Below are 15,846 nucleotides of genomic sequence, written 5' to 3'. Positions count from 1 at the left end.
AGTACATGTTGAAAATAAATGGGTATTACAGAAAAAATACCAGTCTGTCTCTAAACCCATATAAGCCACTCTAAAGGATGTAAACGATAAAAACAAAACAGGAGAAATAGGAGTTTGTGGCTAAAATACAAAAAAAACTTTTATTGTTTGCAAGCAAAAAAAAACAATAAAGTCATAGGTAAAGTGAATACAATTTAGCACAAAAAATTATAACGCAAACATGTACCATAATAATGTGCATAAAATTTACTTAAAAGTAAGAAAAGTTCAGGTGTGGATGTGCACCAATTGAGTATATTTGAACAACCAAACGTAAATGAACATAAAATGCCCTCAGTATATAAATTAAGATTTACTGTTAATTCTGGTATGAATAGTAGGAAAGTAATGCGCCTTATCATAAAAAAGAGACAAAATAGTCACAACAATCAAGAAGCCACTAAGCCTCCCATAAACACTGCATGTCAGGCCGGTCTCACACTACCGTAGAAAATGACCGAGTCCCCGAAAATCCATCTCCTCTACACTCACAATTCCGCCAATAATCCATTAATGCCCATGTCACATGACAATCCGGATGGTATGGTCAGTGATGTGACCATTCTCCACGACAGTGGAACACACTGAGCTGATCTTGAAAACGCGGCTGCATGTGACTAGTGGTGATGTCATTAAGGTTACCGTTGATCACGGGAAGTGCTTCTCATGCTCAGCTCAGTGTGTTGTGGCTGGCATGGAGATTAGTTTCATCACTGATAATAATAATAATAATAATAATTTTTATTTATATAGCGCCAACATATTCCGCAGCGCTTTACAAATTATAGAGGGGACTTGTACAGACAATAGACATTACAGCATAACAGAAATACAGTTCAAAACAGATACCAGGAGGAGTGAGGGCCCTGCTCGCAAGCTTACAAACTATGGGGAAAAGGGGAGACACGAGAGGTGGATGGTAACAATTGCTTTAGTTATTCGGACCAGCTATAGTGTAAGGCTCAGGTGTTCATGTAAAGCTGCATGAACCAGTATGTAGCAGTACAGACACAGAGGGCTAATACTGCATAAAGTGTATGAGAACATGATGCGAGGAACCTTTTTTTTTTATTTATTTATTTATTTATTTTTTATTATAAATAGGCCACACAGGGATCGTTAGGTTAATGCATTGAGGCGGTAGGCCAGTCTGAACAAATGAGTTTTTAGGGTACGCTTAAAACTGTGGGGATTGGGGATTAATCGTATTAACCTAGGTAGTGCATTCCAAAGAATCGGCGCAGCACGTGTAAAGTCTTGGAGACGGGAGTGGGAGGTTCGGATTATTGAGGATGCTAACCTGAGGTCATTAGCGGAGCGGAGGGCACGGGTAGGGTGGTAGACTGATACCAGGGAGGAGATGTAGGGTGGTGCTGAGCCATGGAGTGCTTTGTGGATGAGGGTAGTAGTTTTGTACTGGATTCTGGAGTGGATGGGTAGCCAGTGTAATGACTGGCACAGGGTAGAGGCATCGGTGTAACAGTTGGTGAGGAATATGATCCTGGCTGCAGCATTCAGGACAGATTGGAGCGGGGAGAGTTTTGCAAGAGGGAGGCCGATTAGTAGAGAGTTACAATAGTCCAGACGAGAATGAATAAGTGAAACAGTAAGAGTTTTTGCAGAGTCGAAAGTAAGAAAAGGGCGAATTCTAGAAATGTTTTTGAGATGCAGGTAAGAAGAGCGAGCCAGTGATCGGATGTAGGGGGTGAATGAAAGGTCAGAATCAAGGATGACCCCAAGGCAGCGGGCATGTTGCTTTGGAGTAATGGTGGAACCGCACACGGAGATGGCAATGTCAGGCAAAGGTAGGTTAGTAGAGGGAGAGAACACGAGGAGTTCAGTTTTTGACAGGTTTAGTTTCAGATAGAGGGAGGACATGATGTTAGAGACAGCGGTAAGACAATCACTGGTGTTTTCTAAATAGGTCGGTGTGATATCAGGAGAAGAAGTGTATAATTGGGTGTCGTCAGCATAGAGATGGTACTGGAAACCAAATCTACTGATTGTTTGTCCAATAGGGGCAGTATACAACGAGAAGAGGAGGGGGCCTAGGACTGATCCTTGAGGAACCCCAACAGTAAGGGGAAGGTGAGAGGAGGAGGAACCAGCAAAACATACAGTGAAGGATCGGTCAGAGAGATAGGAGGAGAACCAGGAGAGAACGGTGTCCTTGAGGCCGATGGAGCGGAGCATAGTGAGGAGGAGCTGATGATCCACAGTGTCGAATGCTGCAGAGAGATCCAAGAGAATTAGCATGGAGTAGTGACCATTAGATTTAGCTGTTAGTAGGTCATTAGAGACTTTAGTGAGGGCAGTTTCAGTAGAGTGTAAAGAGCGGAAGCCAGATTGAAGAGGGTCGAGAAGAGAGTTATCTGAGAGATAGCGGGTAAGACGGGAGTGGACCAGGCGTTCGAGGAGTTTAGAGATGAAGGGAAGATTAGAGACAGGTCTATAATTAGCGGCACAGTTTTGATCGAGGGATGGTTTTTTAAGTAATGGATGTATGATGGCATGCTTAAATGAGGAGGGAAAAATACCGGAAGTGAGGGAAAGGTTGAATATTTTTGTTAGGTGAGAGGTGACAGCCGGGGAAAAGGACTGGAGGAGATGTGATGGAATGGGGTCACTGGTGCAAGTGGTCGGGCGAGAAGATGCAAGGAGCCTGCTTACTTCTTCTTCTGTAACTGCTTCAAAGTCAGAGAGTGAACTAGATGCAGTGGGGGAGGGAGGACAGTGCATGGTATGAAGAGATTGGGAGATGATTTCCTGTCGAATGTGGTCAATTTTTTCTTTGAAGTAATTGGCCAGATCGTCAGCACGGAGATCCGTGGTTGGGGCCTGCTCTCTTGGGTTGAGTAGGGACTGGAACGTGTCAAAGAGACGTTTAGGGTTATTGGACAGGGAGGTGATGAGGGTGTTGAAGTAGGTTTGTTTGGAGAGGTGAAGGGCAGAATTGTATGTCTTTAGCATGAACTTATAATGGATGAAATCTTCGGGTAGATTAGATTTTCTCCACAGACGTTCTGCGCACCTGGAGCACCGCTGCAGGAAACGTGTTTGCAGCGTGTGCCACGGTTGTTGCCGTCTGTGCTGAGTTGTTTTATGTATAGGAGGAGCAGCTTCATCCAGAGCACTTTGCAGGGTTTCATTGTAATGCTTCAATGCAGAATCAGGACATGAGATGGAGGAGATAGGGGCCAATGAGGACTGCAAGTTTTTCATAAGTTTCTGGGTGTTAATGGCCTGCATGTTTCTATAAGTGTGGAAAGTGGGGGTGACCTGAGCGGGATGGCAGTTCTTGATAGAGAATGAAAGAAGGTTGTGGTCAGAGAGCGGGAGAGGGGAGTTTGTGAAATCATCCACTGAGCAAAGCCGGGAGAAGACCAAGTCAAGAGAGTTTCCATCTTCATGTGTTGGAGAGTTAGTATGCTGCGAGAGGCCAAAAGAGGAGGATAGAGATAAAAGGTGAGAAGCAGATGGGGAGAGGGGAGAGGCAATGGGGATGTTGAAATCACCCATGATAAGGGTGGGGGTGTCACAGGAGAGAAAGTGTGGAAGCCAGGTGGCAAAGTGATCCAGGAACTGATGAGAGGGGCCGGGAGGACGATACACCACCGCCACTCGCATGGAGAAGGGGACGTAGAGTCTGACCACATGGACCTCAAAGGAAGGGAAGACAAGTGAGGGTACTTGGGGGGTAACTTGGAAAGTACATTTGGGTGAAAGGAGCAGGCCAACGCCTCCACCTGCTCTGTTGTCTGATCTTGGGGTATGAGAAAAGTGTAGTCCACCATATGAAAGAGCAGCAGCAGCAGTGGTGTCTGACTGCTGGATCCAGGTTTCAGTAAGAGCCAGGAGATTAAGAGAATTAGAAAGGAAGAAGTCATGAATGAAGGAGAGTTTATTACACACAGAGCGAGAATTCCAAAGGGCACAATGGAAAGAGACAGAAGGCATGCAGGGAATATTAATAAGGTTAGAGGGGTTTCTGGGTGTAGCAATTGGGAGGTTTGACTGGCTATAACATGGGGGGCCGGGGTTTGGAGATATGTCTCCAGCGACTAGGAGAAGGAGGATCGAAAGAGTGAGCAGATGGTTAAGTGATTTGTGAGAGCGTCTCTTGTGTTGGATGGTGGGACTGAATGGATCTGTGCTGTTAAGCAATGTGAATAGAGCATGAGTGCTATACATAGGAGAGGCAAGGACAGAGGGGCCGATATGGATGGAGTGTAGAGAGTTAATGCGAGGGCGGTGAATGTGAGTGAATGCAGCAGCCAGAATATAGATTATACAAATAAATATGGTGAGTATTTGTGCTGTTTCAAGTGAATATGGATTAGATTTAGATTGTCTTACCTGTCTAACTGCCATGTTATAACTGCCGAGTACTTAGAAAAAAAAAGTACTTTGAATAAAAAATACACGAATAACAGTGCACGAATGCACCCCTGCACGAATGCATCCCCAAGCTAAGTCTACATTTATAGAAGGCTAGCCCTTAGATCTCTTTTTTTTTTTTTTGGGTTAAAGCTCGTTAGCAATCAATCTAAATCTGATGTGACTGCTCATCAAACCATCTGCATCATCGGGCGACGTTCCATGTGAAAAACCTAACATATACGCACCACCACTGAATACAATTGGTGTACTATGTGTGTTAAAAAACGGACATGTGAAGAAGATCTAACTATGCCTTTTTTGGTCACCAGAAGCACTGGTGTCTGTCTTTTTTTATGTTTCTGAATAGTTTTGTTTTACTTGTAAACAATAAGAGATTTTTGTATTTTAGTCACAAACTCCGATTTATCCTGTTATTTTATACATTTCTCTCTATGTCTCTCCAACAGTAACATCCGCTGTGACAATCTGCAGTATTCAAAATCCATATTGTGAATTTGGATGTGGATGAGATTTTGTAACATTTAATTCACTTTGCTACAACTGAAAAACACTTGATTAGCACACAACCTATCTAAATGTGCAACAATGTAATATATCAAAGAAACGTGAATAACAACCGCGCCTCAGGCGTTAATAGCAAAACTACTTTATGGCATAATGGTTCACGCAATGGAACAATTAGTCTGCTTGATACTGCTGAGTAACATCAATAAAAAGAAAATTAGTTCCTATAAATGGTTTTAAAATATAGTAAACTATTAAACCAAAATACAAAACTACACTGTACAGTAATGTGATGTATAAGTAGCAAAAGACCAGATTAAGTCAATATGAGGGAACTGACAGTCATAAATTACATTTCCCAACTGCAGCGTGTAACTGTAAGCAACTATAAAAAGATCCAAATATAAACATAGTATTAACAAAAATAGATTGCTACATTAACCCCTTCCCGACCCATGACGCCACATAGGCGTCATGAAAGTCGGTGCCAATCCGACCCATGACGCCTATGTGGCGTCATGGAAAGATCGCGTCCCTGCAGATCGGGTGAAAGGGTTAACTCCCATTTCACCCGATCTGCAGGGACAGGGGGAGTGGTAGTTTAGCCCAGGGGGGGTGGCTTCACCCCCTCGTGGCTACGATCGCTCTGATTGGCTGTTGAAAGTGAAACTGCCAATCAGAGCGATTTGTAATATTTCACCTATTATAACGGGTGAAATATTACAATACAGCCATGGCCGATGCTGAAATACCATCGGCCATGGCTGGAAATACTAATGTGCCCCCACCCCACCCCACCGATCGCCCCCCCAGCCCCCTGATCTGGCCGGTACACTGCTCCGGCTCCCCTCCGTCCAGTGCTCCGCTCCCCCCCGTGCTCTTGTCCGCTCCCCCCGTGCTCCAATCACCCCCCCGTGCTCCAATCACCCCCCCTGCACTCCGATCCACACCCCCCGGTGCTCCGTTCCACCCCCCCCGTGCTCCATTCCATCCCCCCGTGCTCCGTTCCACGCCCCCCGTGCTCCGTTCCACCCCTCCCGCGCTCCGATTCCCCCCCCCTGTGCTCCGATCCCCCCCCCCGTGGTCCCCCCCCACCCCATCATACTTACCGATCCAGCCGGGGTCCCGTCCGTCTTCTCCCTGGGCGCCGCCATCTTCCAAAATGGCGGGCGCATGCGCAGTGCGCCCGCCGAATCTGCCGGCCGGCAGATTCGTTCCAAAGTGCATTTTGATCACTGAGATATAATCTATCTCAGTGATCAAAATAAAAAAAATAATAAATGACCCCCCCCCCCCTTTGTCACCCCCATAGGTAGGGACAATAAAAAAATAAAGAAATTTTTTTTTTCCACTAATGTTAGAATAGGGTTAGGGTTAGGGTTAGGGGTAGGGTTAGGGCTAGGGTTAGGGGTAGGGTTAGGGTTAGGGCTAGGGTTAGGGCTAGGGGTTAGGGGTAGGGTTAGGGGTAGGGTTAGGGGTAGGGGTAGGGTTAGGGGTAGGGTTAGGGTTAGGGGTAGGGTTAGGGGTAGGGGTAGGGTTAGGGCTAGGGTTAGGGTTTTGGTATGTGCACACGTATTCTGGTCCTCTGCGGATTTTTCCGCTGCGGATTTGATAAATCCGCAGTGCTAAACCGCTGCGGATTTATGGCGGATTTACCGCGGTTTTTCTGCGCATTTCACTGCGGTTTTACAACTGCGATTTTCTATTGGAGCAGTTGTAAAACCGCTGCGGAATCCGCACAAAGAAGTGACATGCTGCGGAATGTAAACCGCTGCGTTTCTGTGCAGTTTTTCCGCAGCATGTGTACAGCGATTTTTGTTTCCAGTAGGTTTACATTGAACTGTAAACTCATGGGAAACTGCTGCGGATCCGCAGCGTTTTCCGCAGCGTGTGCACATACCTTTAGAATTAGGCTATGTGCACACGGTGCGGATTTGGCTGCGGATTCGCAGCAGTGTTCCATCAGGTTTACAGTACCATGTAAACATATGAAAAACCAAATCCGCTGTGCCCATGGTGCGGAAAATACCGCGCGGAAACGCTGCGTTGTATTTTCCGCAGCATGTCAATTCTTTGTGCGGATTCCGCAGCGTTTTACACCTGTTCCTCAATAGGAATCCGCAGGTGAAATCCGCACAAAAAACACTGGAAATCCGCGGAAAATCCGCAGGTAAAACGCAGTGCCTTTTTCCCGCGGATTTTTAAAAAATGGTGCGGAAATATCTCACACGAATCCGCAACGTGGGCACATAGCCTTAGGGTTAGGGTTGGAATTAGGGTTGTGGTTAGGGTTGTGATTGGGGTTATGGCTACAGTTGGGATTAGGGTTAGGGGTGTGGGGGGGTTAGTGTTGGAGTTAGAATTGAGGGGTTACCACTGTTTAGGCACATCAGGGGTCTCCAAACGCAACATGGCGCCACCATTGATTCCAGCCAATCTCGTATTCAAAAAGTCAAATGGTGCTCCCTCACTTCCGAGCCCCGACGTGTGCCCAAACAGTAGTTTACCCCCACATATGGGGTACCAGCATACTCAGGACAAACTGCGCAACAATTACTGGGGTCCAATTTCTCCTGTTACCCTTGTGAATCTAAAAAAATGCTTGCTAAAACATAATTTTTGAGGAAAGAAAAATGATTTTTTATTTTCACGGCTCTGCGTTGTAAACGTCTGTGAAGCACTTGGGGGTTCAAAGTGCTCACCACATATCTAGATAAGTTCCTTTGGGGGTCTAGTTTCTAAAATGGGGTCACTTGTGGGGGTTTCTACTGTTTAGGCACACCAGGGGCTCTGCAAACGCAACGTGACACCCGCAGACCATTCCATCAAAGTCTGCATTTCAAAAGTCACTACTTCCCTTCTGAGCCCCGACGTGTGCCCAAACAGTGGTTTACCCCCACACATGGGGTATCAGCGTACTCAGGAGAAACTGGACAACAACTTTTGGGGTCCAATTTCTCCTGTAACCCTTGGGAAAATAAAAAATTCTGGGCTAAATAATTATTTTTGAGGAAAGAAAACGTATTTATTATTTTCACGGCTCTGCATTATAAACTTCTATGAAGCACTTGGGGGTTCAAAGTGCTCACCACACATCTAGATAAGTTCCTTTCGGGGTCTAGTTTCCAAAATGGGGTCACTTGTGGGGGGTTTCTACTGTTTAGGCACATCAGGGGCTCTGCAAACGCAACGTGACGCCCGCAGAGCATTCCATCAAAGTCTGCATTTCAAAACGTCACTACTTCAATTCCAAGCCCCGGCATGTGCCCAAACAGTAGTTTACCCCCACATATGGGGTATCACCGTACTCAGGAGAAACTGGACAACAAATATTGGGGTCAAATTTCTCCTGTTACCCTTGGGAAAATTAAAAAATTCTGGGCTAAATAATTATTTTTGAGGAAAGAAAACGTATTTATTATTTTCACGGCTCTGCATTATAAACTTCTATGAAGCGCTTGGGGGTTCAAAGTGCTCACCACACATCTAGATAAGTTCCTTTCGGGGTCTAGTTTCCAAAATGGGGTCACTTGTGGGGGGTTTCTACTGTTAAGCCACATCAGGGGCTCTGCAAACGCAACGTGACGCCCACAGAGCATTCCATCAAAGTCTGCATTTCAAAACGTCACTACTTCACTTCCGAGCCCCGGCATGTGCCCAAACAGTGGTTTACCCCCACATATGGGGTATCACCGTACTCAGGAGAAACTGGACAACAACTTTTGGGGTCCAATTTCTCCTGTTACCCTTGGGAAAATAAAAAATTGCAGGCTAAAAGATCATTTTTGAGAAAATTTTTTTTTTTTTTTTCATGGCTCTGCGTTATAAACTTCTGTGAAGCACTTGGGGGTTCAAAGTCCTCACCACACATCTAGATTAGTTCCTTTGGGGGTCTAGTTTCCAAAATGGTGTCATTTCTGGGGGATCTCCAATGTTTAGGCACACAGGGGCTCTCCAAACGTGACATGGTGTCCGCTAATGATTGGAGCTAATTTTCCATTTAAAAAGCCAAATGGCGTGCCATCCCTTCCGAGCCCTGCCGTGCGCCCAAACAGTGGTTTACCCCCACATATGAGGTATCGACGTACTCGGGAGAAATTGCCCAACAAATTTTATGATCCATTTTATCCTACTGCCCATGTCAAAATGAAAAAATTGAGGCGAAAAGAATTTTTTTGTGAAAAAAAAGTACTTTTTCATTTTTACAGATCAATTTGTGAAGCACCTGAGGGTTTAAAGTGCTCACTAGGCATCTAAATAAGTTCCTTGGGGGGTCTAGTTTCCAAAATGGGGTCACTTGTGGGGGAGCGCCAATGTTTAGGCACACAGGAGCTATCCAAACGCGACATGGTGTCCGCTAACGATGGAAATAATTTTTCATTCAAAAAGTCAAATGGCGCTCCTTCCCTTCCGAGCCTTACCATGTGCCCAAACAGTGGTTTACCCCCACATGTGAGGTATTGGTGTACTCAGGAGAAATTGCCCAACACATTTTAGGATCCATTTTATCCTGTTGTCCATGTGAAAATGAAAAAATTGAGGCTAAAAGAATTTTTTTGTGAAAAAAAAGTACTTTTTCATTTTTACGGATCAATTTGTGAAGCACCTGGGGGTTCAAAGTGCTCACTATGCATCTAGATAAGTTCCTTGGGGTGTCTAGTTTCCAAAATGGGGTCACTTGTGGGGGAGCTCCAATTTTTAGGCACACGGGGGCTCTCCAAACGTGACATGGTGTCCGCTAAAGAGTGGAGCCAATTTTTGATTCAAAAAGTCAAATGGCGCTCCTTCCCTTCCAAGCCCTGCCGTGCGCCCAAACAGTGGTTTACCCCCACATATGAGGTATCAGCGTACTCAGGACAAATTGGACAACAACTTTCGTGGTTCAGTTTCTCCTTTTACCATTGGGAAAATAAAAAAATTGTTGCTAAAAGATAATTTTTGTGACTAAAAAGTTAAATGTTCATTTTTTCCTTCCATGTTGCTTCTGCTGCTGTGAAGCACCTGAAGGGTTAATAAACTTCTTGACTGTGGTTTTGAGTACCTTGAGGGGTGCAGTTTTTAGAATGGTGTCACTTTTGGGTATTTTCAGCCATATAGACCCCTCAAACTGACTTCAAATGTGAGGTGGTCCCTAAAAAAAATGGTTTTGTAAATTTCGTTGTAAAAATGACAGATCGCTGGTCAAATTTTAACCCTTATAACTTCCTAACAAAAAAAAAATTTTGTTTCCAAAATTGTGCTGATGTAAAGTAAACATGTGGGAAATGTTATTTATTAACTATTTTGTGTCACATATCTCTCTGGTTTAACAGAATAAAAATTAAAAATGTGAAAATTGCGAAATTTTCAAAATTTTCGCCAAATTTCCGTTTTTATCACAAATAAACGCAGAATTTATTGACCTAAATTTACCACTAACATGAAGCCCAATATGTCATGAAAAAACTATCTCAGAACCGCTAGGATCCGTTGAAGCGTTCCTGAGTTATTACCTCATAAAGGGACACTGGTCAGAATTGCAAAAAACGGCAAGGTCTTTAAGGTCAAAATAGGCTGGGTCATGAAGGGGTTAAAAAATAAAAAAAAGTGCTAAAATAACTCAAAAGAAATAATTGAAACACAATGCTCAGATAGCAGCTATGAGGGCTCATTCCCACTTGCGATGAAATCGGATGAATGCAATCTGATAAAAAATCGGATTGCATTCGGACCAATGTTATTCTATCATTGTATGTTCATCTGCATTTTTTTCCCAGCTCGGATCGTATCACGATCGGTCTCAAAAAAATTGACAGCATGCTGCGATTTTAATCAGAAATCGGATTGCATCCTGCAATAGAAGTCAATAGATGCGAGAAAAAAAAAATCGCACAGCACACGGAGTGCTGTCTGATTTTTACACACCGCATTTGAAAAGCCGCGTATAGTAAAATCACAACGTGACAGGTAAGGCTACTTTCACGCTAGCGTTTTTTGCAATCCGTCATTTTTTGGGCAAAAAACGGATCCTGCAAATGTGCCCGCAGGATGCGTTTTTTGCCCATAGACTTGTATTGCCGACAGATCCGTCCGTCGTGCACTGGATGTGTCGTGTTTTGGCGGACCGTTGGCACGAAAAAACGTTCAAGGGAACGTTTTTTCATACGTGGCGTCTGCCATTTTCTACTGCGCATGCGCTGCCGTAACTCCGCCCCCAACTCCCCGGACTTTAGAATGGGCAGCGGATGCGTTGAAAAACTGCATCCGCTGCCGACGTCGTGCCACATTTTCACAACGTGCATCGGTACGCCAGGCTGACGCTTAGCGACGGACCCATACCGACGCAAGTGTGAAAGAAGCCTTACTATAGAATAAGTAGAATAGATACGGTTGCATCTCACAAAGTTAGAATATCATCAAAAAGTTAATTTATGTCAGTTCTTCAATACAAAAAGTGAAACTCATACATTATATAGAGCCATTACAAACAGAGTGATTTATTTCAAGTGTTTATTTCTGTTAATGTTGATGATTATGGCTTACAGCCAATGAAAACCCAAAAGTTATTATCTTAGTAAATTATAATACTTTACAACATCAGCTTGAAAATTGATTTTAAAATCTGAAATGTTAACCTACTGAAATGTATGTTCAGCAAATGCACTCAATACTTGGTTGGGGTTCCTTTTGCATCAATTACTGCGTCAATGCAGTGTGTCATGGAGAAGATCTGCCTGTGGCACTGCTGAGGTGTTATGGAAGCCCAGGTTGCTTTGATTGCAGCCTTCAGCTCGTCTGCATTGTTGGGTCTGGTGCCTCTCATCTTCCTCTTGACAATACCCCATAGATTCTCTATGGGGTTAAGGTGAGGCTAGTTTGCTGGACAATTAAGTAGAGTGATACTGTTGTTTTTAAACCAAGAATTGGTACTTTGGGCACTGTGGACAGGTGCCAAGTCCTGATGGAGAATGAAATTTCCATCTCCAAAAAGCTTGTCGGCAGAGGGAAGCATGAAGTGCTCTAAAATTTCCTGATAGACAGCTGCGCTAAATATGGTCTTGAGAAAATACAGTGGACCTACACCAGAAGATGACATGTCTCCCGAAACCATAATTGATTGTGGATACTTCACACTAGACCTTGGAAATCAAGGCTCCAGAGTTTGGAGGAAAAGTGGAGAGACAGAAATGCTGTCTACGACAGAAAGAACACTGTCCCCACTGTCAAGCATGGAGGTGGAAACATTATGTTTTGGGGGTGTTTCTATGCTAAGGGCACAGGACTACTTCACCGCATCAATGGGAGAATGGATGGAGCCATGTACCAAAAAAACCTGGGTGACAACCTACTTTCCTTCACCAAGATATTAAAAGTGAGTCGTGGCTGGGTCTTCCAGCAAGACAATGACCCAAAACATACAGCCAAGGCAACAAAGGAGTGGCTCAAATAGAAACATATTAAGGTCATGGAATGGCCTAGCCAATCTCCAGACCTTAATCCCATAGAAAACTTATGTAGGAAGTTGAAGCTGGTAGACGGCTGCGCTGACTTTGGTCTTGATAAAACACAGTGTACCTATACCAGCAGATGACATGGCTCCCCAAACCATTAGTGATTGTGGAAACTTCACACTACACCTCAAGCAGATGACATGGCTCCCCAAACCATTAGTGATTGTGGAAACTTCACACTACACCTCCATGCTTGACAGTGGGGACAGTGTTCTTTCTGTCGTAGACAGCATTTCTCCTCCTCCAAACACGGCGAGTTGAGTTAATGCCAAAGACCTCAATTTTTGTCTCATCCAACCCAGCACCTTCTACCAATAGCTCACAGAATCATCCAGGTGTTCATTGGCAAACTTCAGATGGGCCTACACATGTGCCTTCTTGAGCAGGGGGACCTTGCGGGCACTGCAGGATTTTAAACTTTTACGCCATAATGTGTTAGCAATGGTTTTCTTGGTGGCTGTGGTCTCAGCTGCATTGAGATCATTAACAAGTTCCCCCATGTAGTTTTAGGTTGATCTCTCACCTTCCTCATGATCAAGGATACCCCACAAGGAGAGATTTTGCATGGTGCCCCAGATCAATGTCGATTGAAAGTCATTTTGTATTTCTTCCATTTTCTTACTATTGCAACAACGGTTGTCGCCGTTTCACCCTGTATTTTACTTATAGTTTTTTAGCCCATTCCAGCTTTTTGCAGGTCTATGATCTTGTCCCTGACATCCTTATAAAGGTCTTTGGTCTTGCCCATGTTGTAGAGGTTAGAGTCTGACTGATTGAGTCTGTGGACAGGAGTATTTTATAAAAGTGACTATGTAAGGCAGCTGTCTATAATGCAGGTAACGAGTTGATTAGGAGCAGATAACTGGTCTGTAGGAGCCAGAACTCTTAATGGTTGGTAGGGGATCAAATACTTATTTCTCACTGCAAAATGCAAACAAATGTGTATAATTTATACAATGTGATTTTCTTAATTTTATTTTTGATATTATATCTCTCAATGTTAAAATTAACTTACCCTTAAAATTATAGACTGTTCATGTCTTTGTCAGTGGGCAAACTTACAAAATCAGCAAGGGATCAAATAATTATTTTCTTCACTGTATATATGTATATACACTGCTCAAAAAAATAAAGGGAACACTTAAACAACAGAATATAACTCCAAATAAATCAAACTTCTGTTAAATCAAACTGTCCACTTAGGAAGCAACACTGTTTGACAGATGGAAATTATTGGAAATTATCAAGACACACTCAATAAAGGAGTGGTTCTGCATGGGGGGACCATAGACCACATCTCAGTATCAATGCTTTCTGGCTGATGTTTTGGTCACTTTTGAATGTTGGTTGTGCTTTCACACTCGTGGTAGCATGAGACTGACTCTACAACCCATACAAGTGTCTCAGGTAGTGCAGCTCATCCAGGATGGCACATCAATGCGAGCTGTGGCAAGAAGGTTTGCTGTGTCTGTCAGCGTAGTGTCCAGAGGCTAGAGGCGCTACCGGGAGACAGGCCAGTACACCAGGAGATGTGGAGGGGGTTCTAGGAGGGCAACAACCCAGCAGCAGGACCGCTACCTTAGCCTTTGCGCAAGGAGGAACAAGAGGAGCACTGCCTAAGCGCTGCAAAATGACCTCCAGCAGGCCCCAATTGTGCATGTGTCTGCACCAATGGTTAGAAACCGCCTCCATGAGGATGATCTGAGTGCCTGACATCCACAGATGGGGGTTGTGCTCACAGCCCAACACCATGCAGGATGCTTGGCAATTGCCACAGAACACCAGGATTGGCAAATTCACCACTGGCAACCTGTGCTCTTCACAGATGAAAGCAGGTTCACACTGAGCACATGTGACAGACATGACAGTCTGGACACGCTGTGGAGAGCGATCTGCTGCCTGCAACATCCTTCAGCATGACTGGTTTGGCAGTGGGTCAGTAATGGTGTGGGGTGGCATTTCTTTGGAGAGCCGCACAGCCCTCCATGTGCTTGCCAGAGGTAGCCTGACTGCCATAAGGTGCCGAGATCCTCAGACCCCTTGTGAGACCATATGCTGGTGCGGTTGGCCCTGGGTCCCTCCTACTGCAGGACAATGCCAGACCTCATGTGGCTGGAGAGGGTCAGCAGTTCCTGCAAGATGAAGGCATTGAAGCTATGGACTGGCCTGCCCATTCCCCAGACCTGAATCCGATTGAACACATCTGGGACATCATATCTCGCACTATCCACCAACATCACGTTGCACCACAGACTGTCCAGGAGTTAGCGGATGATTTAGTCCAGATCTGGGAGGAGATACCTCAGGAGACCATCCGCTGCCTCATCAGGAGCATGCCCAGGTGTTATAGGGAGGTCATACAGGCACGTGGAGGCCACACACACTACTGAGCATCATTTCCTTGTCTTGAGGCATTTCCACTGAAGTTGGATCAGCCTGTAACTTCATTTTCCACTTTGATTTTGAGCATCATTCCAACTCCGGACCTCCGTGGGATATTAGTTGCGGTTTATGTTGAAAATGTTTACGTTTTATTGTTCTCAACACATTCCACTATGTAATGAGTAAAGATTTACAACTGGAATATTTCATTCAGTGATATGTAGGATGTGGGATTTCAGTGTTCCCTTTATTTTTTTGAGCAGTGTATATTGCATAGATAGAAGAAAAGCCAGCAGTTCAGCAGCCACGTAGTGTAAAATCACAGCAGGAGCTGACAGGATAGAATAGATGGATTACATACAGTAAATACACATAAAATAGATAGATATACAGATGTCAGTGACACATGCAATTAGTACAGTGCGTGTGCAGCTTACTGTACATGTATTTAATTATTAAAAGACTATTTTTTTGAAAAACAATGGCATGGGCTCCCACGTAATTTTATTTACCAGCAAATGGAAAGCAAATTTTTCGGGTATATGTATATAGCCTGGGAAGGGGGTAATACCCAAGGAGCTTCCCAGACTATTAATATCATCTCACAGCTGTATACTTAGCGTTTACTGGCTATTAAAATGGGGGATCCTGAAAAAAAGTTACGTGGGGTCTCCCTATAATTAATAACCAGCAAAGGATATGCAGACAACTGCGAGTTGATATTAATAGCCTAGGAAGTGGCTATGGATACTGGCACTCCCCAGGCTAAGAATATCAGCTCTCTGCCACCCTAGTAAAGGCACATCTCTAAGATGTGCCAATTCTGGCACTTCTCCCACTTACCCTGTAGTGGTGGCAAGTGGGGATATAGTTGGGGGGTTGATGTCACCTTTGTATTGTCAGGTGACAACAAGCCCTGAGATTAGTAATAGAGAGGCGTCAATAAGACACTCCCATTACTAACCCTATAGTGATGTTATATAAAAACACAGAAACCCAAAATAAAGTTCTTTAATTGATAGAATGACAC

The 15,846-nt window shown here is 44.3% G+C and overlaps 1 protein-coding gene across 5 annotated transcripts in view; it reads right to left on the bottom strand.

Annotated features, from left to right (window-relative positions):
* LCK (LCK proto-oncogene, Src family tyrosine kinase) overlaps positions 1 to 15,846 on the bottom strand; it is a 178,563-nt gene that overhangs the window by 64,112 nt on the left and 98,605 nt on the right. The window lies entirely within an intron of this gene.

The sequence above is a fragment of the Ranitomeya imitator genome, chromosome 3 (assembly GCF_032444005.1).
Source record: "Ranitomeya imitator isolate aRanImi1 chromosome 3, aRanImi1.pri, whole genome shotgun sequence".
Lineage (NCBI taxonomy): Eukaryota > Metazoa > Chordata > Amphibia > Anura > Dendrobatidae > Ranitomeya > Ranitomeya imitator.
The sequence above is the reverse complement of the archived record's forward strand: the minus strand, read 5'-3'. Positions and strand labels throughout refer to the sequence as shown.